We start from the raw sequence: 14,148 nt of genomic DNA on the forward strand, positions 1-14,148 counted from the left end.
GATAATTGTTAATTAGAATGTTAAAGGGCATGAGAGAAAGCTGGAGACTGGGATTAGATGAGGTGGCTCATATGGGGAAAATATCAATGCATTTTTACTGTGATGTATGAAGTGTTTCCTTGCTGTGAAATTCTGTAATTTTATGATTGATTTGTAGTTTCACATTGTTAGCAATGATCAATCAGATCCTGACAAGACCACACAAATCAGCTATGTTTTAATCTTCACTTTAATTTTTATCTTTTACTCCTCGCATTCCTCATTATTCAAAGCCGCCCCACTCTGTAGCACCATGTTGTGCAGTGCATAGCAGACCACCATGATGTGTGAAACCCTCATCGGAACATACTGAAGGCACCTGAATCACATCTTCAGCAAACCAAGGGCCTGCTGTATGGTTGCATGCGATGTACTGTGGCAAGAGTTATACCTCTCCTTAGCATCTGTGCATGGGTTCCTCAGAGGTGTCAGTAGCCATATCCTCAGTGGGTAGCCCTTGTTTCCAAGGATCCATCCCTGAAGGCATAATGCACTGCAGCAACTCACCAAGGTTCCTTCGACAGGACCTTCCAAACCTGCGACCTCGAACACCTAGAAGGACAAGGGCAGCAGATGCAGGGGAACACCACCATGCAATTTCCCCTCCAAGTCACAAAACATCATGACTTGGAACTATATCACCGTTCCTTCACTGTCGCAGGGTCAAAAGCATGGAACTCCCTCCCTAACTGCACTGTGGGTGTACCTACACCCCAAGGACTGCAGTGGTTCAAGAAGGTAGTTCACCACCACCTTCTGAACGGCAATTAGAGATGGGCAATAAATGTTGGCCTAGCCAGCAATGCCCACATCCCACAAACAAATAAAAAATAAAATGAGGGAGTTCTGGCACCTGGGACTGCCTCAAAATGTAGGCATCGTGGCAACCTCCCAGGAAGCATGCACAGGCATGCAGGATCCATTTACAGTGGTCGCAGAACAGGAGTACATTGTGGGAGTCGAAACCCTTCCTATTGATGAAGGCCACTGGCTGGTGTTCAGGAGCCTTGATGGCCACATGCAAGCAGTCAATGACACCCTGCATCTGCAGGAATCAAGCGATAGCCCCGAATCCGATGGCTGTCTCAGCCTGAGAGTTGGGATCCGTGCAGAAATGCACATAATTGCTGGCCTTCCTGAAAAGGGCATTGGTGACCTCCTTGATGTACCAATGGGCCACAGACTGTGAGATCCTGAACATGCCCCCAGGGAAACCTTGGAATGATCCAGAGGTGTAGACATTCAGTGCCACGGTGACCTTCAGCGCCACTGGCATTGGATTTCCACCAAGTCCCCTGGGGCACAGCTCATCCTGCAACATAGCGCACAGGTCAGTGACTGTCTCCCTGGAGAGGCAGAATCTTCATTGGTACTTCCTCTCAGACATCTGTAGGTAGTTGAGCCTCGGCTTGTAGACCCTCTCTGGAGGGTACCTCCTGCTGCGTGGCGGAGCCACCTATCTTTCCCCTCTGCACCCTTCTCCACTATCTGGACGTTGCTGCCAACCCTCGTGTGGCCTCACAGGTAATTGTGGTGCCGTTGCCGGAGCCTGGATCTTCCTCTTGCTCTGCTGCATCTCCACTTCAATGGGATCCCCGAAGCCTGGTTGAATGAGACCCATGATAGGTGGCCTCTCCCTAAGTACAAGTCCTTCCCTGCCAGAGGACCCCCCCCCACTTCTCCCACTTGTCACCTCTGATGGCACTTGCACATTTGCCCTTTGGAATGGCACCCCTGCAGCTCTGGGACCTTTGCCCCAATTCCTCAGATGATGCCTGATGCCCTTTTTTCTCCATCCTGCCTGGCAGTGGATGCTGCCTCTCCCGATGGCCTCCCCTTGCAGCCAGCAATGAGCATCCACCTCCATGTTGCCTCCTTCAAACAGATGAGGCTCTGAGGTCCCATGAATTCTGTGCTCTGTTAATAAAACTTGAAACCACAAATAAAATAGCTGTCAATAGGCCTCTTAAATACCTTAATTGCCTGCCCACCACCTCATGATCTCTGCCCTCCATCTTTGCTTCCATGGACAAAAGCAGGATGGGATGTCACAACATCAGAATTCCTGTCCAACGTCTCTCATCCCGATTTTATGACCCCTCCCCCCCACCTCCATTCCCCTCCCGAAGGTCTGCACAAAATCCAGCCCAGTAACTCCCAGTGTTGTCAGGAAAAAGAAAAGGACTCCCCACTCTGCAGTAACAATAGGCTAATGTTGCTGTTTAAACCTACTGTAAACTACTGGCTAAGGAACTTACATATCCAATAGAATTATTCCTGTATATTATACACTGTGATCTAGTCAGGTTCATGCAAGACTGTTACTCTTCTAACACCCAGAAGACTTTTGCACACTTTCTGTTGGATTCTTAACATAGAACGTTTCCAACCATAAAATGGTGCTCAATAGAGAAATTCAATTTCAGCCCTAGTTAAGTCAGCAATGAAAGCAGAACATTCTGGCAGTACCTAGAAGCTGTCTCATCTCTTTAGAGATCCTGCCAAATCTCATATGCATTTCCAGCACCTTTCCTTTTCTTTCAGAATTTCAGCATTTGCTTTTGTTTTTTACTGCCTTCTTCCATCAGAGTTAGATAAGAATTTTGTATACAGCTCCACTAATTGCCAGTCTTCACTCAGTCTAATATCTAAGTCTGAAGGTCATGGGTTCAAGCTCCACTCCAGAAACTTGAGTACCTAATCTAGGCCAAGAGTCAAGTACAGAACTGAGGGTGTGATGCACTGTCGAAGATGTTGCATTTTAAATGAGATGTTAAAGTAAAGCCCCACCTGCCCATAGTACAATGTGAAGAAGAGCAGGAGAGGTATCCTAGCCGATATTTATTTTGCAATCAATACACCGAAAGAAGCATTATCTGGCCACTTATCTCACTGTTGTTTGTGGAACAATTGGCTGCTATGTTTCCTTCTGTTACAACAGTGACAGCAGTTCAAAAGTCCTTCATGGGCTATGAGTAGTTTTGAATATCCTGTAGTCATGACATGCAAGTTCTTTCAATTATAACAAATGGTATCATCTCCTCTTTGTTTGAGTTGTATAAGCACATGGCAGGGATCCTGACTTTCTTCATTACTGTTTGTACCTGCATTGGAAGTCCCTGCAATTGCCAGAATTACAGACCTGTGCATTTAAAACAACACTAGCTAAGGGGTAAAGAGCACAATCTACACTTATAAATAGATGACATATTACTGCTGCTACAGAACCCATGAACCTCCTTCACTCATCTAATGACTTTAATTCAGGATTATTTCAAGCTTACCTGTGAAAAGTTGGGGACCATTTCATTAAATGGCAAGTGTCTGCACAGTGAGGTTGCACTGTATGATCGTACATGGCTGTCTAAAGGATAATCTAATTTGGTAAAATAATTGCCCAGCCCAATTGCTTATTAACGTGATCAGGCACTTTAGCTCTGTCCAAATACTGTCAGGCATTAGGAAAGAGTTTGTGAGATGAAAAGTTCTCACACTTTCATTACTGGGTAAAGTGAACACTCGCAATTTAATTCCCAGGAAAATCAAAGCGATGTTTGTGAAATTCCTCTGAAAGATGGAACCATCTAGATTAAGTTTAAGACAAATCCATTGTTGGTTAGGGATGACTATTGGGAATACTTGATCCACAATTTTTTCAATGAGTACTCATACTCCAGTAATTAGAACAGCAGTTTCCCTATCATGAAGGATGGAGCTAGAATAAGGCAGTAACTAACACCTAAGGATTTATTCCATAACCTCAGCATAGCTTAAAGTGAGAATAAAATAATACAGTTCTCATGCAAATATCTGTTTTTATACAATGTAGGGTTATGATAGATATATTACCTGCTATGGTGGTTCCCCATGAGGCACCTTACTTTTATTATTGATCTATATTTGAGCAAGGAGGTAGCTGTGTTGAAGGGTGCACATGTAGGAGAATTTTTCCATTCATTCCAACAATTAAATCAGCAATTCAATTCAATAGATTCTTCCAACTCCAGACAGTCAGTTAGGAAACTGTTCAAACCACTTGTAGTGTCACATGTAGACCAGACCAGGTATGGACGGCAGATTTCCTTCCCTAATGGGCATCAGTGAACCAGATGGGTTTTTACAACAATCGACAATTAGACTAGCTTTTTAATTCCAGATTTATTAATTGAATTCAAATTTCACCATCTGCCATGCTGGGATTCAAACCCATGTCCCCAGAGAGAGCTTTAGCCTGGTTTGCTGGATTACTAGTCCAGTGGCATTACCATTACATCACCCCTCACACAGAATTTCTTTCTCAACACTGTTAGCAGCAAAGAAGCTCAGTAACTTGGCATGACCATTTGTATATTCACACTGGGTGAATGCAGTCTTCCAGGATGTTAATCTGAAGAGACTCACATTTGAGACCAACAAATTTGGGAATGGATCAGGAAGCTGCTTGGAGTACAGATGCTGAGATGTAGGGGTCTTCAACTGTACGGATGAGACTTCCTTCTGCATATTAGCTCTTGGGTCAATTCTCCTTCTGGTGGCAGGGTACATAGGGGAGCTATGTTGACTGGGCCCAACCAAGAGTGAAACTCTTGTACTTTTTTCTTATTGAAGTATGTGAGAACGGAGATTGTAGGGCACAGTTAATATCATATTGAAATATCTGTATCCTATTTTAAGACACCAATTTTATATATGATTGATAGCATGCCAATCAGTTTAAACTTGATTTTATTTCTTGCTGTTTGTGGTTCAATCTGAAATAAATAACATTTCATTCATAAAATAGTTGCAAATGTGCAATTGTTAAATACAAATTTTATTTTCATTGCACAGTTCAGCTTTCAATTTCCTACTTCCAACGATTATCATGTCAACAATATGTCAATTCTATTAATTCAAAATCACTAATCACCATCCGTTCCTGAACTACTCCTAGAAGTAGCAATATTTCACATTGCAATTCGGAACATAAGTCATTCAGCCCCTCCTATTCAGTTAGGTGATGGCTGATCTGTACCTCAACTGCAATTATCTGCCTTTGATCCACATCCCTTGATAACCTTACCTTTCAAAAATCTATCAATCTGAATATTGAAAATTTAAATTGGCACAGCATCCACAACCTTTTTGAAGGAGAGTTCCATATTTCCATGGCTCTTTGTGTGAAAAATTGCTTCTTGATTTCACTCCTAAATGGCCTAACTCTAATATTAAGATTATGCCCTCTTGTTGTGGATTCCTCAACTAGGGAAAATAATTTCTCGATAGCTACATTATTAAATTAGTTGTCACTTTAAATGCCTTAATTAATTCAACAATAATTACAAAATATGAATAATGTATGATATGTTATCAATTTAAAATACACTAAAAGAGCACATGGAAAGCAGTTAAATCTCAGTCTCTCAACTTAAAGATCACAGTGTAAATCAAAGCATCAGCGGACAGAGGGAATTATCTAAATCAAATATTATGAGATCAAGAGGTCAAAAAGCAATTTTAGCAATACGGAAATGAATATGTTATGATTAGTTAAAGAGGGAGTCGTGCCATCAAGACCTCTCCAGTCGTATATGAGGTTTTATCTGACTGTGTTTGTCAATGTAATTACACATTTGTATAAATGAACTCTAATGATATCAGGGAAACTAACCAGGAGAAATCAGACAGCATGAGGATGCTGAACTAACATTGGTACAGAAAGTCATTAACCTAAGAAACTTCAAAAGTCTTATCATTTCAACAGTGTATATTAATTCAATTCAGTTACATTGCTGGATTCAGCAGCTTCTATAAATTAGTTCTTCCTTATATCATAATGGTTAATAACTTAAACAAATTGTTGCTTTCCAAATTTCTGCTCTCCTCTCCTCCTCCCTTCTGTAGGTGCTGGCCCATACTGGGTGTTGTTCCATGTGCACTGCTAGCTCTCCAGTACCTCATTCAAGTTAAAATTCTTTATATGTGAGGCAAAACAGTTGGTGCCACAAGGTTATCCATCGTGTGTTGGGGAGAGTGCATTACATAAGAGTCCTGTACTATCTCAATCACTACCACTTTCTAATAGTGCTACGTAAATGGGAAAAGGCATCCTGACGGTTTATTTCCCTACCCCGACCAGCTGACATCAATTATAATATCCCAATTAACTCAGCACAGGCCAAGGATCAAACATGAGGTCTGTATGCCTGTGTAGCACACACAGTGAAGTTAGCTGCTGAGTGAACCTAATTTTTAAACACAGCCGAAATAAGGAGAAAAACAATTGATAACATTAATCATACTTCTTTCTATCATTTTTAACAGCATATTGAAGGCAAGATTCTTCTATAATTTTGTGCAATAGTTATTTTATTTAATTTTTAAACAATCCCCATTCTTCTGTATAGCCTTGCTGTACATTCAGATTATATTTTTTGTGACAGAGAATGCTAGACTTACACTATAAACTGAACCTGCAGCAAATTTCAACCATTCTGAGGAATTCTGCTAGTGGCCGTGTCTACACCTGAAAAAAATACTCTGGCTACTTGTCAAGGTCAGGGAAGGGAAATATTGGAAGGAATCTATAATGAAAAGTGGTCCATAAAAAAGGTGCATTAAATGACAATGCACACAGCACAGAAGATAACACTGACACACACATTATACAGCAGCTTGCACACAGGAGCAAATGTTATCTGTATGAAAAACAGTACATACTTGTTAAATGTTAGACAAATTAATACTAGCTCTTCTTCTACAGCTTACCCTGTTCTTAAGGATTCATTTATCTGCTATGTTAAGTATACAACATGGGATTGTTTACTGCGGTCAGAAGGTATAAAGTGAAACCCCCACATTTTTCAAATTTTAAATGGCCACAGATGAATCTGAAGATCCACTAGTGTTTTCCAGACCCGTGAAACAGAAATTAATAGTTATTTGGAACAGAAAATGGCCAACCCAAATCACCTGTAATAGTGTCAATTGCAATACTCAAATAGCTGATGAGCCACCTAAGTGCCTAAGAACCAGCACAGATCATAACAACAGCTGTGCACGGCAGAAATGTGGAGCATTCCAGATGACAGAGCAGCACACACAGTCTATCAAACCCATGTTATGGACCAATCTATGGAACAACTGTTGAATGCCGTCCTAGAAATGAAAGAGTGACTTTCCAGCAGTGGTATGGCTAGGAATGGAAATTTGGCTAGATTCCAATTTACAGTGGATGGGCAATGACCGTAGGTCTGATGTCACAGCAAATCATTTGTATTATAGTGTCCAAATAATTCAACTCACCACTCTGTTCTAAATTCTGCTCCCTTCCAATCACCACATTGATCCAATGTTGGAATGTTTTAGAGACAGATACACAGATCAGTAGACTTAGAGCTCCACACCACATCTGCTCATGTTATCCACCTTTAACCATTATTCTGATCACCTTTTCTGCTGGCATATCTCATTTATAGTGTATGCTTTTGAGGCTGAACTTTGCTGTGTTGCTTGTGTCTGACTGCTGACTTGAGGGAATTTGACCTAAGCTCTACTGCTGCTGGGTTCACACAGATTCAGATTTGGTTTGGCCTGGATGCTAATTGGATGGACTGTGAGCCCTCCACCCTCACTCCACAGACCCAACCATGACAATGCCCCCGCACTACCTAGAAACAAGTAGAGGACAGAGTCGGTGCAGTCTCACTACATCACACCAATGGTGGAAGAAATGGGTCCAATCTGGGAGGGTGAGGGGTGAACCGATCCCTTACCCCAGGGGCCTTTGTATGGTAGGACCCGATGTGGAGAAGCACTCCAGCTCCTCCTGACATACTGCTCCCCAAAGCTGTCCTTGCTTCACTTCAGTTGTCAGGTTTCCCAAGGCCGGGAAATTCGCCGCCCAATGTAAAATTCAGGTTAACTCAGAGACTGCCAGTCTTAAAATATTTAAATTGCCAACCTGCCTCCTGGAAGCGCGTTGGCTGCCTGCCCCTTGTCCCACCTTCATGAAAGCTGAAATTGGGCAGGTTGGGGTCAGGGTTCATATTATTCAAATTTTAAGGTCTGACCCGAATCCAACCCACCATTTTTGTGAGCTAAAATTTAGTCCATTGTTCGTATGCTGAAAGGCTGAGTGACCAGAACTAGCAATTTTGTCTACAAAAAATTCTTTAGATGGCAAGAATCTAAATAGGGTAGAGGAGCAAAGAGATCTGATAATACAGACACGTTAATCACTAGAAGTAGTAACACAAATTAATAAGGAGATTAAGAACACAAATAAAGTACTGGGGTTTATTTCTAGTGGAATAGAATACACAACAGGAAGGTAATATTAAATTTATTTAGAACCTTGTTTAGACTACACTTAGCATACTGTGCGCAGTCTGATTTCCATAACACGAAGAGGATATTGAAGCACTGGAGAAAGTACAGAAGAGATTTACAAGAATGTTACCAGAAATTAAATGATAGAGCTATCAGAAAAAAATTGAACAGGCTGGGACTGAAGACAAAGAGGCGATCTGATAGAGGTCTTAAAAATTATGATGGGTTTTGATAGGGTGGATATGGAGAAATTGGTTTCATTTATGGTTGAGTCCAGAACAAGGTGCTTAAATATAAGATAGCCACTAACAAATCAAATAAAAACTTCAGGAGGAATTTCTTTGAACAGTGACTAGTCAGAATGTGAAATTTGCAGCCACATAGAGTGGTTGAAGAAGGTAGCATTGATGCACTTAAGGGAAGGTTTGAGGCATACAAGAGGGAGAAGGCAATAGAAAGACACAAAGGATGGGGTGTGTGGATGAGGAAAAAGTAATTAAAGTGGGAGGTGCCTCATGTGTAGTAAAAAATAGATCATTGGGTTAAATGGCATATTTATTTCTATGCTGTAGATTCCATATAATTCTATGCACAATGCAGAGGATCAAAAAATGAACAGTATATGTTAAAAACCATGTTCAAACAGAGGAATAAGGCAAAATGAATAACATAGTTACCATTAAAAATTATATAAATAAACATGAGATATAGAACACTTAGTTTTATCAAGTGCAAAGAGCATGTAAATACAGATAGAAGTACAAATATACCAGGCAGCACAACCACTATGTATGAATATTGTCTACTCTTTATAGAAGAAGCTGCCATTCAGTAGCAAATACAGGAGTGGCAATGGAGATAAATATAGGCAAAAGACTCTTCTGCCACAGAAAATGGCATGATGAGTCTAATTGTCTGTGAAACACTATCGGGCACTGATGTTGCCTCCACCACACTGTGTATGTCCATGCTGTTCAATATAATCTGTTTTGATTATATCATGTTTTCAGTAATTAGTGATATGATGATCAGGTGAAAATGCTCAAGAGTAATGTATACTAACAAGTTATGACAGGAAAGCATGAAGATGTTGTGTGTGCTCTTTAGTGAGAGCGAAACAAATATAGGTGTTTCAATAAATACCTTTGTAAACTTTGGCTTGCCATACACATGTGACCTCTGCTGTCATAAAATGTAAATAAAGGCTTTTGGCTTCAGCCATTTTATGCGCCACATGGAACATAGTGTCAGAAATGAGTAGCCGTAATTTGAGAGGTTTTTGATCACTGTAAAATAGCTGGCAGATGTGAAAAACATTAGAGAATAATTAAGGCCCATGGACTTCCAGCAGGGAAAGTTTTAAGTTTTAAAAAACTCCTATCTGCAACTTTTCACAGGACATCGACAACTGGGTAAGTCATTATGGCTTCAAATTTCCCAGTACCTGCTCCTATGGACATGAAGGGAGTTTTGAGAGGGAATTGGCCATTCCTCCAGGCTCAATGGCAGAATTATGAGATTGCTACAGAGTTGGACAAAAAACCTGAACAGATAAGAGTAGCAACTCTGTTGTCATTGATGGGGAAGTAACGTTACAAGCTGCATTACACCCTAGATCTCACTGACGAGAAGAAAAGCAAGACTTGGGAGATTTTGGAGGACTGGAAATCTTTGAACCCTCTACTAACAGCATTTATGAATGTTGTGTTTAACATTAGAACTCAGGAAGGGAGGGAGAATATTGATCAGCATGTGACTGTACTGAGACATCCAGTTGAGTATTGTGAGTTTGGGCAACTGAAGAATGATCTCATCAAAGATCAGATTGTCTTAGGAATAAGAGATCCCGCTGGGAGAACATGTCTTCTGAGAGAAGAAAAGCTTATTCTCAAGAAAGCTATTGACATGTGCAGAAGCTCTGAAGTGGCTAATCAACAACTGAAGAATATTAATGGGGGAACAGACAAGGTTGTGCACTATGCTAAGAGGCAGTCCAAATCTTCCAAGCACAAGTCGATGATGAAAAAGGAGGACAACTTTCAGTAGGGCCAGCAGAAAGATCAAGGCCAGAGTACTGGATGTAAATACTATGGGAGACACAACAAGAAGGAAAAAGAAATATGTCCAGTGTGGGGAAAGCAGTGGTCTAACAGCAAGAAGCTGAACCACTTTGCTTGCAAGTGTTTTGCCAGAAAGAAGAAAAGCAAGCTTGTAAAGATGGTTGATAGATGCCAGATGATGATTCTGATGAATCATTCTACACCCTAGAACATGTTGGTACTGTCAAGTCTTGAGGTAGCAAGTGGTTTGTGACTGTTGAAATGATGACTGCAGAAGGAGAGCATCAAGCTGATGTGAGGTGGCAGAGAGACACTGGGCCTGCATGCAATATCATGTGCTTCGCAGACTTGTGTGAAGTTGTACAAGATGGTGATCCGAATATGAAGCCGTCGAAGGTAAAGTTGAGGCTCTATGATGGAATCATGCTCACCCCAAGAGGACAAACCAAGCTGACAGTCCAAAGCAACAAGAAGAAAGAAGAACTTCAGTTCCAGATAGTGCACTTTAAACAAACTCCCCTCAACTCCACTGAAACAAATCAAAAGCTTCACGTACCAGAAAAAAAATCCATTCCCAAGCATGCAGCTGCTGTGACTAAAAACACAAAGGAAGAAATTGAGATAGTTGTGCCAAAGAAAGATGGAAAGAGAAAGAAAGAGGAATAGAAGCATAAGACTGAAAATGATGCATCCTTTTCACTAGTTGTTGGAAATCTGAACTTTGAAAAGAACTTTGAGGAACTAAAGAAAGCCCTGAACGGCTTCTTCACCAAAAAGAAATTTTCAATCACAGATATCCGAATTGGATCTAAGGAACGATTTTGAAACTTTGATCTCGACTTTGAAACGAAAGAGCAACTAGAAAAGGCATTGGAATTCAATGGAAATAGTGCTGGGACTTGACAAAGTATGCAGCGAGGAAAGCAATGCAGACAGCACACGAGAAAGGGACTTGCAGGACATGGTTTGTCAAAAATCTTCCATTCAAGGTAACTCAGGATGACCTCAAAGAGATTTTTGGGAGTGGTATTGACATTAGAATTCCTACTTCTCGTGATGGTTCAGGGACTTGGGGCATTGCATATATTGAATTTGAAAATGAAGCAACTGCAAATACAGCACTGAAACAGAAACAAGGCACAGAAGCTGAGGGCAGGGCCATCGTTATTGATTTCACTGGTGAAAAGAGTGTGATAAATGTAAAGGGTTGACAAAAGCAACCAGATTCTGATATACACACTCACTGGAAATAACTTGGCATATTCTGCAACAAAATAAACCCTTCAGGGTATTTTTGAAAAAGCAACATTGAGCAAAATACCAGAAAAGAATGGCAGACCAAAATAATTTACATTTGTTAAATATGAATCTGTTGAGGATGCTAAAGAAGCTCTTGAGAATCACAGCAATACAGAAATTGAAGGGAAAACTGAGAGGTTGGATTTCAGCAACCAAGGACACAGAAGTGATGATGGATCCAGCAAGACATTGTTCATGGCCTTTCTGATGACACAACTGAAGAAACTTTAAAAGAATCCTTTGAAGGAGCTGAGAGCGCTAGAATTGCAATAGACAGAGAATCTGAAAGATCAAAAGGGTAATGCTTTGTGGACTTTCCATCAGAAGAAGATGCAAAATTATCTAAGGAAACAATGGAAGGTGGAGAAATTGATGGATGAAAAATGACACTTGTCTTTGCTGGACCAAAGGATGAAAATCAGCGAGATGGCCGAGGAAGAGCTAGAAGAGGGCGAGGTGGATTTGAGGATACAGAGGTGGAAAGATGACTTCTCAAGGGAAAAATATCAATTTTGATTAAAAAGGCTAATAAGACACTTTACCTCTGCGTTCAGATGGAGCCTCTGTTGATTTATCTCAGAGTTGGACATTCCAGAGTTCTGCATTGACCTGATGGCTTTGTAATTATGAGTGTGGTGAAAGTTCCCTAAGATTCTAAATAGACTTACAATTAAGAAAAGGCAGAAATTATTGGTATACCTTTGTGGGTTTTGTTAGATTTATTGAGTATTCTGTTTTACCAATGTGCAAATGTACTGGTCCCTATGTTTTTTTTAGTTGCAATGTAAATGAAAATTTTCTTCTATGAAAAGGAGGATGTTTGGATAAATACTTTTGTATACGTTGGCTTGCTGTACACATGTGACCTCTGATGTCCTGATATGTAAATAAAGGCTTTTGGCTTCAGCCATTTTATGCACCAAATGGAACAGTTGGCAGGCCAAGTTCAACCTGCACACTCAAGCAGTCATTATTGCCAATGCCTTCACAATCCAGTCTCACACGCTGTTGGTGAGAAATAGTGGCAGTCATAAGAAAAAGTTCTGACACTGGTGATAAACAGTGGAGAGTGAAGAGTTCTATAAAGATTAAGTATGTTTGCAACAGAAGCAAAGGATTAAGGAGAATCCCAAGGCTTTTTATACATAATATAAAGAGCAAGAGGGTAACCAGGGAAAGGGTTGGCCCATTCAAAGACAGAGATGGGAATCTATGTGTGGAGCCAGAGGAAATGGGCGAGGTAGTAAATGAGTACTTTGCATCAGTATTCACCAAAGAGAAGGACTTGGTGGATGACGAGTCGAGGGAAGGGAGTATAGATAGTCTGGGTCATGTCGTTATCAAAAAGGAGGAGGTGTTGGGCGTCTTGCAAAGCATTAAGGTAGATAAGTCCCCAGGGCCTGATGGGATCTACCCCAGAATACTGAGGGAGGCAAGGGAAGAAATTGCTGGGGCCTTGACAGAAATTTTTGCATCCTCATTGGCTACAGGTGAGGTCCCAGAGGACTGGAGAAGAGCCAATGTTGTTCCTTTGTTTAAGAAGGGTAGCAAGGATAATCCAGGAAATTACAGGCCAGTGAGCCTTACGTCAGTGGTAGGGAAATTATTAGAGAAAATTTTTTGGGACAGGATTTACTCCCATTTGGAAACAAACGAACTTATTAGCAAGAGGCAGCATGGTTTTGTGAAGAGGAGGTCGTGTCTCACTAACTTGATTGAGTTTTTTGAGGAAGTGACGAAGATGATTCATGAAGGAAGGGCAGTGGATGTTGTTTACAAGGACTTCAGTAAAGCCTTTGACAAGGTCCCTCATGGCAGACTGGTACAAAAGGTTAAGTCACGCGGGATCAGAGGTGAGCTGGCAAGATGGATACAGAACTGACTCGGTCATAGAAGACAGAGGGTAGCAGTGGAAGGGTGCTTTTCTGAATGGAGGGCTGTAACTAGTGCTGTTCCGCAGGGATCAGTGCTGGGACGTTTGCTGTTTGTAGTATATATAAATGATTTGGAGGAAAATGTAGCTGGTCTGATTAGTAAGTTTGCGGACGACACAAAGGTTGGTGGAGTTGCAGATAGTGATGACGATTGTCAGAGGATCAGAGTATACAGCAGGATATAGATCGGTTGGAGACTTGGGCGGAGAAATGGCAGATGGAGTTTAATCCGGACAAATGTGAGGTAATGCATTTTGGAAGATCTAATACTGGTGGGAAATATACAGTAAATGGCAGAACCCTTAGGAGTATTGACAGGCAGAGAGATCTGGGCGTACAGGTCCACAGGTCACTGAAAGTGGCAACGCAGGTGGATAAGGTAGTCAAGAAGGCATATGGCATGCTTGCCTTCATCGGTCAGGGCATAGAGTATAAAAATTGGCAAGTCATGTTGCAGCTGTACAGAACCTTAGTTAGGCCACGCTTAGAATATTGCTTGCAATTCT

At 41.1% G+C, this 14,148-nt stretch overlaps 1 pseudogene; it reads left to right on the plus strand.

The window, feature by feature from the left end:
• The first annotated feature begins 11,078 nt into the window (after positions 1-11,078).
• On the plus strand, positions 11,079-12,196 carry LOC137380723 (nucleolin-like; annotated as a pseudogene).
• The last annotated feature ends 1,952 nt before the right edge of the window (positions 12,197-14,148 follow it).

Source organism: Heterodontus francisci, chromosome 2, assembly GCF_036365525.1.
Source record: "Heterodontus francisci isolate sHetFra1 chromosome 2, sHetFra1.hap1, whole genome shotgun sequence".
Classification (NCBI taxonomy): Eukaryota; Metazoa; Chordata; class Chondrichthyes; order Heterodontiformes; family Heterodontidae; genus Heterodontus; species Heterodontus francisci.